Source organism: Pristiophorus japonicus, chromosome 9 (assembly GCF_044704955.1).
Source record: "Pristiophorus japonicus isolate sPriJap1 chromosome 9, sPriJap1.hap1, whole genome shotgun sequence".
Taxonomy (NCBI): domain Eukaryota; kingdom Metazoa; phylum Chordata; class Chondrichthyes; family Pristiophoridae; genus Pristiophorus; species Pristiophorus japonicus.
The window spans coordinates 220,481,092-220,497,206 of NC_091985.1; the positions used below are offsets into that span (position 1 = coordinate 220,481,092).

General features: G+C 44.9%; 1 protein-coding gene and 1 pseudogene across 1 annotated transcript in view; both read right to left on the reverse strand.

Moving 5' to 3' along the window:
* The window catches only part of LOC139273738 (zinc finger protein 850-like), a 155,842-nt pseudogene that overhangs the window by 79,060 nt on the left and 60,667 nt on the right, over nucleotides 1-16,115 (reverse strand).
* LOC139273728 (zinc finger protein 239-like) overlaps nucleotides 1-16,115 on the reverse strand; it is a 44,176-nt gene that overhangs the window by 5,546 nt on the left and 22,515 nt on the right. The gene's annotated exons all lie outside the window — the stretch shown is intronic.

Below are 16,115 nucleotides of genomic sequence, written 5' to 3' on the forward strand. Positions count from 1 at the left end.
GGTCCTCCCTGGTCACGGGAATGTGGGAAGGGAGGACCTTGAGACAATCACTATCACTAGGGAGGCAGTGCTGGACAGGCTAATGGGACTCAAGGTAGACAAGTCCCCTGGTTCTGATGAAATGCATCCCAGGGTATTAAAAGAGATGGCGGAAGTTATAGCAGATGCATTCGTTATAATCTACCAAAATTCTCTGGACTCTGGGGAGGTACCAGTGGATTGGAAAGCAGTTAATGTAACGCCCCTGTTTAAAAAAGGGGGCAGACAAAAGGCAGGAAACTATAGGCTGGTTAGGTTAACATCTGTAGTGGGGAAAATGCTTGAAGCTATCATGAAAGAAGAAATAGCGGGACATCTAGATAGGAATAGTGCAATCAAGCAGACGCAACATGGATTCATGAAGGGGAAATCATGTTTAACTAATTTACTGGAATTCTTTGAGGATATAACGAGCATGGTGGATAGAGATGTATCGATGGATGTGGTGTATTTAGATTTCCAAAAGGCATTCGATAACGTGCCACACAAAAGGTTACTGCAGAAGATAAAAGTACGTGGAGTCAGAGGAAATGTATTAGCATGGATCGAGAATTGGCTGGCTAACAGAAAGCAGAGAGTCGGGATAAATGGGTCATTTTCGGGTTGGAAATCGGTGGTTAGTGGTGTGCCACAGGGATCGATGCTGGGACCACAACTGTATACAATATACATAGATGACCTGGAAGAGGGGACAGAGTGTAGTGTTACAAAATTTGCAGATGACACAAAGATTAGTGCGAAAGCGTGTTGTGTAGAGGACACAGAGAGGCTGCAAAGAGATTTAGATAGGTTAATCGAATGGGCTAAGGTTTGGCAGATGTAATACAATTTCGGAAAATGTGAGGTCATCCACGTTGGAAAAAAACACAGAAAAAGGGAATATTATTTGAATGGGGAGAAATTACAACATGCTGCAGTGCAGAGGGACCTGGGGGTCCTTGCGCATGAATCCCAAAAAGCTAGTTTGCAGGTGCAGCAGGTAATCAGGAAGGCGAATGGAATGTTGGCCTTCATTGCGAGAGAGTACAAAAGCAGGGAGGTCCTGCTGCAACTGTACAGAATATTGGTGAGGCCGCACCTGGAGTACTGCATGCAGTTTTGGTCACCTTACTTAAGAAAGGATATACTAGCCTTGGAGGGAGTACAGAGACGATTCACTCAGCTGATTCCGGAGATGAGGGGGTTACCTTATGATGATAGATTGAGTAGACTGGGTCTTTACTCGTTGGAGTTCAGAAGGATGAGGGGTGATTTTATAGAAACATTTAAAATAATGAAAGGGATAGACAATAGAGGCAGAGAGGTTGTTTCCACTGGTCAGGGAGACTAGAACTAGGGGGCACAGCCTCAAAATACGGGGGAGCCAATTCAAAACCGAGTTGAGAAGGAATTTCTTCTCCCAGAGGGTTGTGAATCTGTGGAATTCTCTGCCCAAGGAAGCAGTTGAGGCTAGTTCACTGAATGTATTCAAATCACAGATAGATAGATTTTTAACCAATAAGGGAATTAAGGGTTATGGGGAACGGGCGTGTAAGTGGAGCTGAGTCCACGGCCAGATCAGCCATGATCTTGTTGAATGGTGGAGCAGGCTCGAGGGGCTAGATGGTCTACTCCTGTTCCTAATTCTTATGTTCTTATGATTAAAAAAAACAGTATTACTATATTTGACATTTTGTAATCTAACAATAAATACAAATATTACAAAAGGGGAGCAGAGATTAGGATGGGAACAGTGAAGAGTTCATTTTATTGTGAAGGTTTCAAGTACCACGGGTTAAGAGAAGGCACAACAAAATACTGAGATAAATTCAAAATAAAATGTTAAAGCTGATCTCTTTTTTCGAAAGAAATAAAACTAAAATGTTTTAGAACAATCTAGAAATACCTTCGGGAAACAGAGTAATTTTGACAGGCATGCTAATGTGGGAAATACCCAACTACCCGATAAAACAAGAAGCCACACAAGCTGTGAGACAGATAGTGGGGGAGTTACTGGAAAGCGGTATACTCAGAGATAGAGGGAACAACAAATTCCCCTGTCTGGCCCGTGCAACAGCCGGACGGATCATACCGGATAACTATTGATTATACTGCCTTCAATAAGGTGACTCTCCGTCAACATCCCATCGTGGCCAGCCCAGCCACAACATTTAATGGATTAAAACCAGAGAATAAGGACTTCACTGTGTAGCCAATGGATTCTGGTCCATGCCCCTGGCAAAAGAGTCCCAAGATAAATTCACCTTCAAAGTCGGCGACCATCAGCACACCTGGACACGGGTCCTACAAGGGTTCCACAGTAGCCCAGCTATATTCCACCAGACTATGAGTTGAGCCATAGAAAAGGTGGATTTAACCCTGTATAGGAGTACAATACTACAATACGTTGATGATCTTACTAATAACATCCGAGGATGATAGGGAGCATACAAGAGCACGTATAGAGATCCTGGAAGTCCTGCAGCACACAGGATTCAAAGTAAATCCCAAAAAAGGCACAAATCGGACAAGCCGTGGTATAGTACCTGGGACACGAAATATCCCAAGGAACTAGGACCATATCCAATGACAGGAAGGAGGCCATTAAGATTATGCCCCTGAGAATGTGTAAAAGGGTTGCGAAAGTGGTAGATGGCTAGAGAAGGTGGCAAAAGGATGGAGATAGGGAATCATGGGAAAATAGCTAAAGAAATGGTCAAGATACAGACAACTGCAGAATCAATAGAAAAAAAAGGGGTTACCAAGAGTTGAAGTTGAGGTTAGACACGGGTCATGAGAAAGCCCAAGGCAGCACAAAGAATGAAAGCAATCCTAGATGGGAAGGGAAAAGTAATAGCTTCTACTGATAAGGAGAAAGAGAAACTAATTGGGTTCTTTACTGATAAGGGAAGACAGTGTAGCAAAGCTATAACTAACCTACCTGACACCAGCCCTAATTGGGAGACATTCTTGCCTGCCATTGGATGTACTCGGGGGGGCGGGGGGGAGGCAGAAAGTGATTGGTAGACCAAGTGCTAATCAAATGTGTTCTGTTTTGAAAATGTATATCTATTGTGCATTTCACGCTGAAAAGGACTTGTCCAGGGGAAGGTAAACAGGCTCTAATTGAGAGTGTCCCTTTGTCTTGACAAGTCCCGGCAGGAGAATCTTCAATAAAGGTCTTTTACAGAAAAGGCAAGAGGTGTTCGCATGTCAGTGTATTCGCTGAAACAGATTGAGGGAAAAAGAATCCGTATTAACGTTTGGTGTCAGAAGTGGGATCTCAACGGACGGCTGCCGAAAGCTTGCGAATTAAGAGCCAGACTAGCCTTGGACGAGACAGGAGGAAAGTGGCCACTGGAGTGAGTACCCTTTAAAATACCACTTCAGTTTCCTTCAGTTCCAAAAGTCTGAGGAAAGTTTGGCCACTCACTGGTTCTCAGGTAGCGTCTGAACGAGATCCAGGTCAATCTGGCGAATACCTTTTAACTTAGGAAATAAGTGTCCAAGTCAGGTACGACATCAACTTTGTATATCAATTAGTCCGTCTAGGCGCTGATTGGACTTAAATCGCGCAGTGACGCGAATAGGGAAATAGACAATCGCGCGGTGACACGAACCGCGTGGCGACGCAGAGATATAGGGAAATAGACAATCGCGTGGCGACACGAACCGCGCAGCGACGCGAAGGGATAGGGTAATAGACAATCACGTGGCAACGCAAATAGGAGAACCGCGCGGCGACACGGAGGATAGGGAAATAGACAATCGTGCGGCAACGCGAATAGGAAAACCTGTGAATGTCTGTTTTTGAATGAGAGTACTTGTGTGTTTTTTTGACTGCGGAATGAATTTTCATGTTTTTTTTAAAAAGCCTGTTTGGAGGAGTGAAGCAGCTGTTTGCTTATTTTAGCTCCACCTACTTCTCCAAACAGTGTGAAAGTTTTTTCAACCCTTTGTAGTGTTGTCCTGTATGTGGGAAGTTTTAAGACATTTTACGTTAGAAACGCAGGTGTGGATTTATTCAGATGATAAGTTACGGAGCTAGGAAATGCACAAAGGATAGGTTTGTTGAGTAAAAGATAAAAAATACATGGTCCCGGTGGTTGAAAAAAAAAGAATTTATTTGACACGCTCACTTACTTGTCGAAAGAAAACATGCAATGATTGATTACATTGGGTTGAAAGACATAAATTTAGTCTCGGAATGAGATAAAGAATACCTTTTAAAAAAAGCTTCTAGCTCAAAAAAAAGTTTTAAATAAAGATTGAAATTACAAAGTTTGAATTGGGATTTTGAGATATTCAGAGAAGGCACAGCAAAATACTGAGGTGGATTCAAAAAAAAAATTATTAAATTAAATCTGATCTCAAAGAAAAAAGGAGATATAAAACAAAAGGTTTGGAAACAATCTAGAAATACCTTCAGGGATCAGGTCAAACTCCTGGGCGAGTGGCGAGCTATCCGCGAAGGTGTAAAAAGGACTTTTGAAAAATGTTAAAAACAGCAAGTTTTAGCAGTTTAGAAGAGACATTTTAATGACTTTGAAACTGGAGCATTTTGAGATAAGAAAAGCAACCCTCAAAGCCTAATTGCTGGACTCCATTCAAGTTATGGAGAAAAAAAAAGATAAAGACACTACTTTGAAAGTAAACAAATGATTTTAAATTAATTTATGGAGTCACGAGCCCTCCGTGTAAAATACAAAACCTAATTTGAAGAAAGGAGATCTGAAAAAAAAGATGTAACGTAATAAATAAGTGCTGAAAAAATGTGTTTGTGATGGAAAAAGACATAACTTACTAAATACTAGTTGATGTTTGCTGTGAAAAAGATATTGGTTTAATTAGGAAAAGGAAAAAAAAATTGGAAGAGGTAAAAGACACTCTACAGTGATAATGATTTTAAATTATGAGAAAGTTTCACTCCAGTTTGAAAGATTTCCAAAATGGACGTTGTTTATCAAGAAAAGTCCCAAACAGTCTAAACAAGCAGGAGGGTTTTGAAAATAACGAGGAGAAAAGATCTAAGCTATGCGAACTCAGCACAGAAAGAACTGGGAATTAGAGAATCTTACTAAATTTTAAAATTCTTATAGAAAATGGAACTGGCACGGATGTTTAGATTTTGTGCTGAGAGAGAAATAAAACACAAGATTTGCCCAGTGAACGGGACCGTAAAATAAAACAAAATGTTAGAATGTACACAGCATGTGTGAAAATTGGATTTCAGTAAACAAAATAGCTATTAAAAATGTGTGGTCTCGTTTTAAATCAATCAAAAAAATCTTTGGCAATTAGAAGTTAAGAAAACATTGGAGTTTACTCTAAAATGCCGTCTTCCCTGATGAGAAGGCTTTTATTATGACAGCTTTACGAATGATTTCTGCTGTTTTAACGGATTCCTAATTTCTAAGCAAGTTTTGAAGGCACAAAGGCTTAAAAAAAAAATAATTTTTCGGATGATTACGTGAAGTCACGTAATGACATCAAGCTTTCTTACAAACCTGTAAATGAGTTAACCCTTTCCATTGACAGCTGTTTTATACTGGACATTATTAATTTGGATTTCTTAATAGAATAAAAAAGACTCACCTAACAGAGGAAATGGTGCGATAGTCAGAATAAAAATAAAAACAGAATTAGCCTATGTAATAATACTCGCCTGATACAAATAAAAGAAAGATACTCAAACAAAACAAATTTAAGAGTTAAAAGCCAAGATAAATAAGCTGGAAGAGATTTTTTTTAAAAACGGGGCCAGACGGATAGTGCAGTGCGCAGACATAGCACCATCACCTATGGCAATCGAGTCAATGTACCCCACGGTGGGTAAGTGTAGTCTACAAACCCAACCTAACCTTACCTCCGATTTCACAGAGTGACCGCAACATGCATGGATAGAAGATGAGTAGACCAGAACCTAACACCTGGTGACGACCAGGCTATCTGTTTAAAATTTGCAGATAAAACACTCACCGAGATGGGACCGCAGCGGCTACTTCGACTCTGGAGACTCAGGATACTGGGAACCTTGAGGCCCACGCAAGCACTGGATAATACAGATGGACTACGAGAGATATAGCACACGCAGGAAAGACACAACTACATGAACTAGCTTTGTTTAATTTGACTGCCGAAATATGCATCCCAGCAGCCAAGGACTGGAGCAAGGATAGAACTTATTTTAACGCATGGCTATGTATAGTGTATTAAGGTTGTAATGCAGCAGGCTGCCGATGCCATGGGCGCCAGTATATTCCAAGGACAGGAGCAAGTTCATAGGACCAAAAGGGGAAGGGCGCAGAAATCCAACTGGATGGAATTTCAGTTCTAGAAGCTCATGCCTGGGCGGACGAAGCTGCAAACAAGCCGCCAAATCCACCGCAAGAAACAGAGGGGTGGGAAGAGAACGGAGCAAAAAGGGGGTGTGACCCCAGGATGTTTAGGGAAACTGGCCAGTGGGATAAAATAAAGACCAAAGGAGGTCTCTGGAATATAAGGTGTATATTCTGGAATATAAGCGTGACACGGTTTTAACACGGAGAAGCCAGTATTGATCATGCGCAGCGCAAACAAGAAGGAATACAACCTAAAAAGGGGGGCTAGTAATAAAAGAATCTAAAGAAAGGATATAATTTGGGGTGCGTCAGCGACTACTTATCCTAAACCGAATGGATATAATTTTTCCTAGCTTCTGTGGGAATGAAACTATAAGTCGATACCAGAACCTGGCACAATGGATCCTCGAAGGCCCGGAACCTACTACGCTGAGATTTAATGTCAGAAATGGAACAGGGCAAGGTCGGAAAAAAAAGGGGAATACTGGAAACACTAGGCACGGGTTATGCGGCAGGGGTTATGATGATGAATTCCATAGGTCTGTAGGCAATATACGACCGGGTTAACAACTTAATGGCGTAGTCTTGAGTGGTTTAGTGGGGAGGGACTTGGATAACCAAGCCCTACAAGCGCGGTTAGGAGATGGCGCGGAAGGGGAACTGTTACAAGTGGCCCATACATTGCCGAAATGCCAAGACAATAAAATTGATCCACGCAATGGGGAAAGATATAAGTAAACGATTACAGGCTGAGATAGTTTGCTCCGGGTATGGGGCCTGGATATTAAGTGAGGTATAACATAATTTGGAGCAACTCCAGAATGGAGACATACCAGATTGGATTCCAAACAGCATACTTAACAATTGGACTCTAGATAAAAAAATGAATAACACATGCGAGGTACGAAGGAATAGGCACGCATGGGTGCCGAAATTCAGATGTATTACTGGTGAATATGATCGGATTTGTGTTGTCCGTATCACAGTATGATGTAACAAAGGGAGAACCCTTATATCAGATCGATAATATTGGTGAAGTGAGAAACCAAACTCGGTTACGTTACCATCAGCCTGACAGACGGGTGATTAAAATTAACAATAGTACCAAAGGCATTGATATAACTGACTGCGATAAAATTAACCAAGTGGTTTTATGTCGAGGTACGCCACGAATGACGAATGATGATTGCAGATTCCACCAAACAAACGGATGCATGCTGAGTAGCACTCCTCTCAAACACGATTCCGAAACAATCGCTGCTCCACAAGGGAATGGAGCACAGGAGCAGCTAACCCGATGATTAAGACCAGGGGAGGAGTCACCCCCTGTGTCATTACCAACCCTAACTTGTGTTTCAGGCCCATGGGAAAAATAGATGTAAATGGATACCACATATATCCCGAGACAACGGAAATCATCCACGGAACAATCACTTCCGAGAAGGGTACGAAGAGGCGGTATGGGAACCGCAAGGCAAACAGATACCGGAACTAAATGAGGAAATATTACGTTTGGTGCAAGGAATCCAGAATCAAAGATGACAATATGTCCGGCTGATGGAAGAAATAGACAACTTACAGAGAAACACTAACGCAATGCTGGCTGATCCAGCCCTGGTACTCAAAGCTGTGGGACGTTGGACTTAATATTCAAATTCACCCATGGATAAGAATAATATCACATGTACTTGTAGTAATACAGGGTCTGGTTCTGATGGTCATGATGGGATTAACATGTGCACGAATTAAACAGGCCAAACGATAAGTCAGGGCACGCACTATGATTAAGGCCATAAGGGATGGAAATTTAAGCAGTCCTACAGGAAGGACTTACCTTATATAACTCTGTGGGAGGGTTTCAGGAGGTCCCGAAGGTTGGGAGATGGCCACCCAGGTGAACGAACCTATCTGGAACTTTCCTACAGGGAGATAGTTATTGGGAAATATGGCCAGCTTGGCGTATAGCCAAGGCCCAAAAGGGGGGAATTGTAAGAGAAATTTGGCATTAGGGGTACCAGCGGGACAAGGGTTAAAGTGCTGGTTCCTGCATTGGCCCATAAGGAGGTAAAAGGCCTCTCTTCAGCCTTGTACCAAGGCTCCAGAAGTTATCAATTCAATAATATTCCGACAGGATACGATGTGAGAACCTAAACAGACATTGATAAGACCTGGCGAAGAGGTTCGAGGCGGACTCACAGACAATAAGGAGGATCAGGAAAGAGAATGTGCACGGCTAAACGCGATACTCCTGGAATAAGCACCAGGGTTATCATGGAATGATAAAAGGGGGGAATGAGAATGTGTAAAGGGTTGCGAAGGTGGTAGATGGATAGAGAATGTGGCAAAAGGATGGAGATAGGGAATCATGGGAAAATAGCTAAATAAATGTCAAGATGCAGACAACTGCAGAACCAACAGAAAAAAAAGGGGTTACCAAGAGTTGAAGTTGAGGTTAGACACGGGTCATGAGAAAGCCGCAAGGCAACACAAAGAAAGAAAGCAATCTTAGATAGGAGGGAAAAAGTAATAGCTTCTACTGATAAGGAGGAAGGGAAACTAATTGGGTTCTTTACTGATAAGGGAAGACAGTGTAGCAAAGCTATAACTAACCTGACCTGACACCAGCCCTAATTGGGAGACTTTCTTGCCTGCCATTGGACGTACTCGGGGGGGGGGGGGAGGAGGGGGAGGCAGAAAGGAATTGGATAGACCAAGTGCAAATCAAATGTGTTCTGTTTTGAAAGTGTATAACTGTTGTTGTGTCGCGCTGAAAAGGGGCTTGTCCAGGGGAAGGTAAACAGATTCTGATTGAGAGTGTTCCTTTGTCTTAGAAACATAGAAAATAGGTGCAGGAGTAGGCCATTCGGCCCTTCTAGCCTGCACCGCCATTCAATGAGTTCATGGCTGAACATTCAACTTCAGTACCCCATTCCTGCTTTCTCGCCATACCCCTTGATCCCCCTAGTAGTAAGGACCTCATCTAACTCCTTTTTGAATATATTTAGTGAATTGGCCTCAACAACTTTCTGTGGTAGAGAATTCCACAGGTTCACCACTCTCTGGGTGAAGAAGTTCCTCCGCATCTCGGTCCTAAATGGCTTACCCCTTATCCTTAGACTGTGACCTCTGGTTCTGGACTTCCCCAACATTGGGAACATTCTTCCTGCATCTAACCTGTCTAACCCCGTCAGAATTTTAAATGTTTCTATGAGGTCCCCTCTCATTCTTCTGAACTCCAGTGAATACAAGCCCAGTTGATCCAGTCTTTCTTGATAGGTCAGTCCCGCCATCCCGGGAATCAGTCTGGTTAACCTTCGCTGCACTCCCTCAATAGCAAGAATGTCCTTCCTCAGGTTAGGAGACCAAAACTATACACAATACTCCAGGTGTGGCCTCATCAGTGCCCTGTACAACTGCAGCAACACCTCCCTGCCCCTGTACTCAAATCCCCTTGCTATGAAGGCCAACATGCCATTTGCTTTCTTAACCGCCTGCTGCACCTGCATGCCAACCTTCAATGACTGATGTACCACGACACCCAGGTCTCTTTGCACCTCCCCTTTTCCTAATCTGTCACCATTCAGATAATAGTCTGTCTCTCTGTTTTTACCACCAAAGTGGATAACCTCACATTTATCCACATTATACTTCATCTGCCATGCATTTGCCCACTCACCTAACCTATCCAAGTCGCTCTGCAGCCTCACAGCATCCTCCTCGCAGCTCACACTGCCACCCAACTTAATGTCATCCGCAAATTTGGAGATACTACATTTAATCCCCTCATCTAAATCATTAATGTACAGTGTAAACAGCTGGGGCCCCAGCACAGAACCTTGCGGTACCCCACTAGTCACTGCCTGCCATTCTGAAAAGTACCCATTTACTCCTACTCTTTGCTTCCTGTCTGACAACCAGTTCTCAATCCATGTCAGTACACTACCCCCAATCCCATGTGCTCTAACTTTTCACATCAATCTCTTGTGTGGGACCTTGTCGAACGCCTTCTGAAAGTCTTGACAAGTCCCGGCTGGAGAATCTTCACTAAAGGTCTTTTACAGAAAAGGCAAAGAGGTGTTCGCGTGTCAGTGTATTCGCTGAAACAGATTGAGGGAAAAAGAATCTGTATTAACAGTACCTGAAATAAAACATTTACAGGGCTACAGCGAAAGGGCGGGGAGTGAGACTTGCAGAGAGCCGGCACGGGCTCGACGGTCCGAATGGCCTCCTTCTGTGCTGTAACCATTCTATGATTCTGATATCCAGAAAATTAAACTCCAGCCCAGTTATAGGGATTAATTACACCAGCAGCATCAAACTCCGAGTGAACATGGTTCAGTCCTGGATGTGATTAACGGCAACAATAAAAGCAGAATCCAACCCCTGCAGTCACTTGTGAACTCGCTGGTGTGACTGAAGGTTGGATAAACGAGTGAAGCCCTTCCCACACTCAGAGCAAATGAATGGTCTCTCCCCAGTGTGAATGCGTTGGTGTGTCAGCAGGTTGGATGAAAGAGTGAAGCCCTTCCCACACTCGGAGCAGATGAACGGCCTCTCCCCAGTGTGAGTGCGTTGGTGTTTCATCAGATCATTTCTGCTTTTATAGCTCTTTTCACAGTCAGAACATTTAAACAGTCTCTTATTGGTGTGAACAAGCTGGTGTTCAGTGAGGTGGGATGAACGAGTGAATGCCTTCCCACACACAGAACAGGTAAAAGGTCTCTCCCCGGTATGAATACGCTGGTGAGCATGAAGCTCAAATGAATTCGTGAATCCCTTTCCACACACAGAGCAGATGAATGGCCTCTCTCCTGTGTGAGCTCGCTGGTGACTCAGATGATGAGATGATTTAGCAAACCGTTTGCCACACACAGGACAGGTAAATGGCCTCTCCCCAGTGTGAATTCACTGGTGTGCCAGCAGGCTGAATGAACAAGTGAATCCCTTCCCACACACAGTGCAGGTGAACGGCCTCTCCCCAGTGTGAACTCGCTGGTGTTCAGTGAGGTGAGATGAACGAGTGAATCCCTTCCCACACGCGGGGCAGGTGAAAGGCCTCTCCCCGGTGTAACTGCGTCGATGAGTTTCCAGCGCAGAGGGGCAATTGAATCCCTTCCCAGTCTCCACATTTCCACGGTTTCTCCATGGTGCAGGTGTCCTTGTGTCTCTCCAGGTTTGACGATCAGTTGAAGCCTCGTCCACACACAGAACACGTGTACGATTTTTCCCCGCTGTGAATAGTGCGATGTTTTTTCAGGCTGTGTAACTGGTCGAAGTTCTTTCCACAATCAGTGCACTGGAACACTCTCACTCGGGTGTGTGTGTCTCAGTGCTTTTCCAGTCACACTGATGTTTGAAATCTTTCTCCACAGACAGAGTAGACAAACGTTTCTCCTTTCAAATTCAAAGGCCGATGATATTCAAGTGAATCGAGTGACTCTGTCAGATCTTGATATGATTGGTTCTAGTTTCCTGTCTGTAAATCCTCCTCTTCTAATATCCTGTAAAAGGTGTTTACGAAAGTCAGCACTGGAACTGCAGGATAGAAATTGAGGACAGACAATCCTACTTTTTATGGAACATTCTTTCGTCTCTTGTTCCCCAAAGCTGTAAATTCCCATCCCACACACTCTCCCTCCACCCTGTGCTGAAATCCAAACTCATCGCACCACCTCCATCATTTCTTTCTTCCATCTGCAGTTTTCTCACTCCCTCTTCTCTGGTTGGGTTCAGTTCTACATTCCGTCTGTGCAGACTGAGAATAAATGAGGAAATGATTTTCTCTCGAGGTCACTGGGACCCTAAAGCCCCGCCTGCCCGCTGCTCCTGTACCAAGATGGCCGCGCAGGCACGCTGATCGTGTCTAAGAATTCGGCTAGTTACCCCGAGCGTCGGGTCCATCACCGCGGGTCAAACATGGGTCCTGCCGGTTCATATTAGGTGCCTGGGGCCTACACCAGGTGTTTATGAAGCTGCCCACCCAGGAGTCCAATTCCTCCGCTGAGCCCACAAGCTCCGACTGACTCGCGGAACGTCTCTTCCGCCTCAGACCACCTCCACCACTGGCACTGCGCCTGCTCAGAGCACAGCCCGGTCCCGTGTCTGGGCTCCTGGTGTCATTGATAGAGCACTTTACCCCTGCGCGGGGGATTCTGGTTACAGAAGTAAACGTCGCAACATTTCGCAGTGAAATGTATTGATTCAGGACAGACAGCAGGGATTATTGCAGGAAATAACACAGTGCAGTGAGAAAGGAAATGCAATGGCTGTTGTGTAGATGGATTGTCAAAAGGTGTTTGATAAGGTGCCGGATAGGAGGCTTGTTGATCAAATTAAGGCTCATGGTATTAAAGGGAGTGGGGCCGCGTGGAGAGGAAGTTGGGTAAAGGGCAGAAAACAGAGAGTAGTGGTTAATGGATGTTCTTCAGACTGGAGGGATGTAAACAGTGGTGTCCCCCAGGGTCAGTGTTGGGACCATTGCTCTTAATATAGAAACAGGATCTGGGCTCGGGAATAAGCACATAAGAATTAGAAGCAGGAGTAGGCCATTTGGCCCCTCGAGCCTGCTCCACCATTCAATAAGATCATATTGATTCATCAATTGATCCACCGCTACGAAAAACAATAATAAGAATAAAACCGGACGGACCACCCGGCATCGACCTCCGCACCGGCTACGGACCCGACAAAGGCCCACCCAGCCCAGTCTTTCTCACCAACATCTGGGGACTTGTGCCAAAATTGGAAGAGATGTCCCAGACTAGTCAAGCAACAGCCTGACATAGTCATACTCACAGAATCATACCTTTCAGCCAATGTCCCAGACTCCTCCATCGCCATCCCTGGGTATGTCCTGTCCCACCGGTGGCGGTACAGTAGTATACATTCGGGAAGGTGTGGCCCTGGGAGTCCTCAACATTGACTCCGGACACCATTAAGTCTCGTGGCTTCAGGTCAAGCATGGACAAGGAAACCTCCTGCTGATGACCACCTACCGCCCTCCCTCAGCTGATGAATCAATACTCCTCCATGTTGAACATCACCTGGAAGAAGCACTGAGAGTAGCAAGGCGCACAGAATGTACTCTGGGTGGGGGACTTCAATGTCCATCAAGACTGTCTCGGTAGCACCACTACTGACCGAGCTGGCCGAGTGCTGAAGGACATAGCTGCTAGACTGGGCCTGTAGCAGGTGGTGAGAGAACCAACACGAGGGGAAAAACCTACTTGTGCCCTTTCCGAAGGGATGGGCGCGAGAGCGGGAGCAGCGGCAAGCCGACAAAGGGCGTGAGTCAGCCGAGCAGTGGGACTTCGGAAAGGGCGCGAGAGTGGGAGCAGCGGTAAGCCTACAAAGGGCGTGAGTCAGCCGAGCAGACAGCCGAAACAGCACCAAGTGACCCGGGAGGATAAGAAATAAAAAGATTCAAAGTGTGACATCACAGGAAAGTAGGCAAGTGATTGGTTGGTCAGTTTTTCTCTCTTTTCTTGGCCATTAAATTAAGAGCTGAGATTAAAAATCGAAACTTTCAAAACGTGAAAACTTAACTAAATACATTAGAGATGGCAGGGCAGGCGATGTGTTACTGCTGCTGCACGTGGGAGCTGGTTGACCCGATCGAGGTCCACGGCGACCACATCTGCAGTAAGTGTTGGCTGCTCGAGGAACTTCGGCTCCACGTTGATGAGCTGGAGTCCGAGCTGCAGACACTGCGACACATCAGGGAGGGGGAGAGTTACCTGGACGCTGTGTTCCAGGAGGCATCACACCCCTTAGATTAATTAATTCAAATTTGGCCCGTGGTTAGGGACAGGAGGGTGTGACTACGAGCAAGGCAGCTGTGGGGACCCAGGAGGTAGTGATGGAGGAGCCTCAGTCCTTGCAATTGTCCAACAGGTACGAGATTCTTGCTCCCTGCTTGGACGAGGGAAGGGACTGCAGGGAGGATGAGCAAACTGACCACAGCGCCGTGGTACAGGAGGTCATTCATGTGGGGGGAGTAAAAAGAAATGATGTAGTGTTAGGAAACAGTATAGTTTCAGAGATAGATACTGTTCTCTGCAGCTGAGTGTGTGAGTCCCGAAGGCTATGATGCCTGCGCAGTGCCAAGGTTAAGGACATCAAAAAGGAGTTAGATGTAGTCCTTACTACTCGGGGGATCAAGGGGTATGGCGAGAAAGCAGGAATGGGGTACTGAAGTTGCATACATAAGAACATAAGAATTAGGAACAGCAGTAGGCCATCTAGCCCCTCGAGCCTATTCCGCCATTCAATAAGATCATGGCTGATCTGGCCGTGGACTCAGCTCCACTTACCCGCCCGCTCCCCGTAACCCTTAATTCCCTTATTGGTTAAAAATCTATCTATCTGTGACTTGAATACATTCAATGAGCTAGCCTCAACTGCTTCCTTGGGCAGAGAATTCCACAGATTCACAACCATCTGGGAGAAGAAATTCCTTCTCAACTCGGTTTTAAATTGGCTCCCCCGTATTTTGAGGCTGTGCCCCCTAGTTATAGTCTCCCCGACCAGTGGAAACACCTCTCCGCCTCTATCTTGTCTATCCCTTTCATGATTTTAAATGTTTCTATAAGATCACCCCTCATCCTTCTGAACTCCAATGAGTAAAGACCCAGTCTACTCAATCTATCATCATAAGGTAACCCCCTCATCTCCGGAATCAGCCTAGTCAATCGTCTCTGTACCCCCTCCAAAGCCAGTATATCCTTCCTTAAATAATGTGACCAAAACTGCACGCACTACTCCAGGTGCGGCCTTACCAATACCCTATACAGTTGCAGCAGGACCTCCCTGCTTTTGTACTCCATCCCTCTCGCAATGAAGGCCAACATTCCATTCGCCATCCTGATTACCTGCTGCACCTGCAAACTAACTTTTTGGGATTCATGCACAAGGACCCCCAGGTACCTCTGCACCTCAGCATGTTGTAATTTCTCCCCATTCAAATAATATTCCCTTTTACTGTTTTTTTTCCGCAAGGTGGATGACCTCACACTTTCCGACATTGTATTCCATCTGCCAAACCTTAGCCCATTCGCTTAACCTATCTAAATCTCTTTGCAGCCTCTCTGTGTCCTCTACACAACCCGCTTTCCCACTAATCTTTGTGTCATCTGCAAATTTTGTTACACTACACTCTGTCCCCTCTTCCAGGTCATCTATGTATATTGTAAACAGTTGTGGTCCCAGCACCGATCCCTGTGGCACACCACTAACCACCGATTTCCAACCCGAAAAGGACCCATTTATCCCGACTCTCTGCTTTCTGTTCGCCAGCCAATTCTCTATCCATGCTAATACATTTCCTCTGACTCCGTGTACCTTTATCTTCTGCAGTAACCTTTTGTGAGGCACCTTATTGAATGCCTTTTGGAAATCTAAATACACCACATCCATCGGTACACCTCTATCTACCATGCTCGTTATATCCTCAAAGAATTCCAGTAAATTAGTTAAACATGATTTCCCCTTCATGAATCCATGCTGCGTCTGCTTGATTGCACTATTCCTATCCAGATGTCCCGCTATTTCTTCCTTAATGATTGTTTCAAGCATTTTCCCCACTACAGATGTTAAACTAACCGGCCTATAGTTACCTGCCTTTTGTCTGCCCCCTTTCTTAAACAGAGGCGTTACATTAGCTGCTTTCCAATCCGCTGGTACCTCCCCAGAGTCCAGAGAATTGTGGTAGATTATAACGAATGCATCTGCTATAACTTCCGCCATCTCTTTTAATAC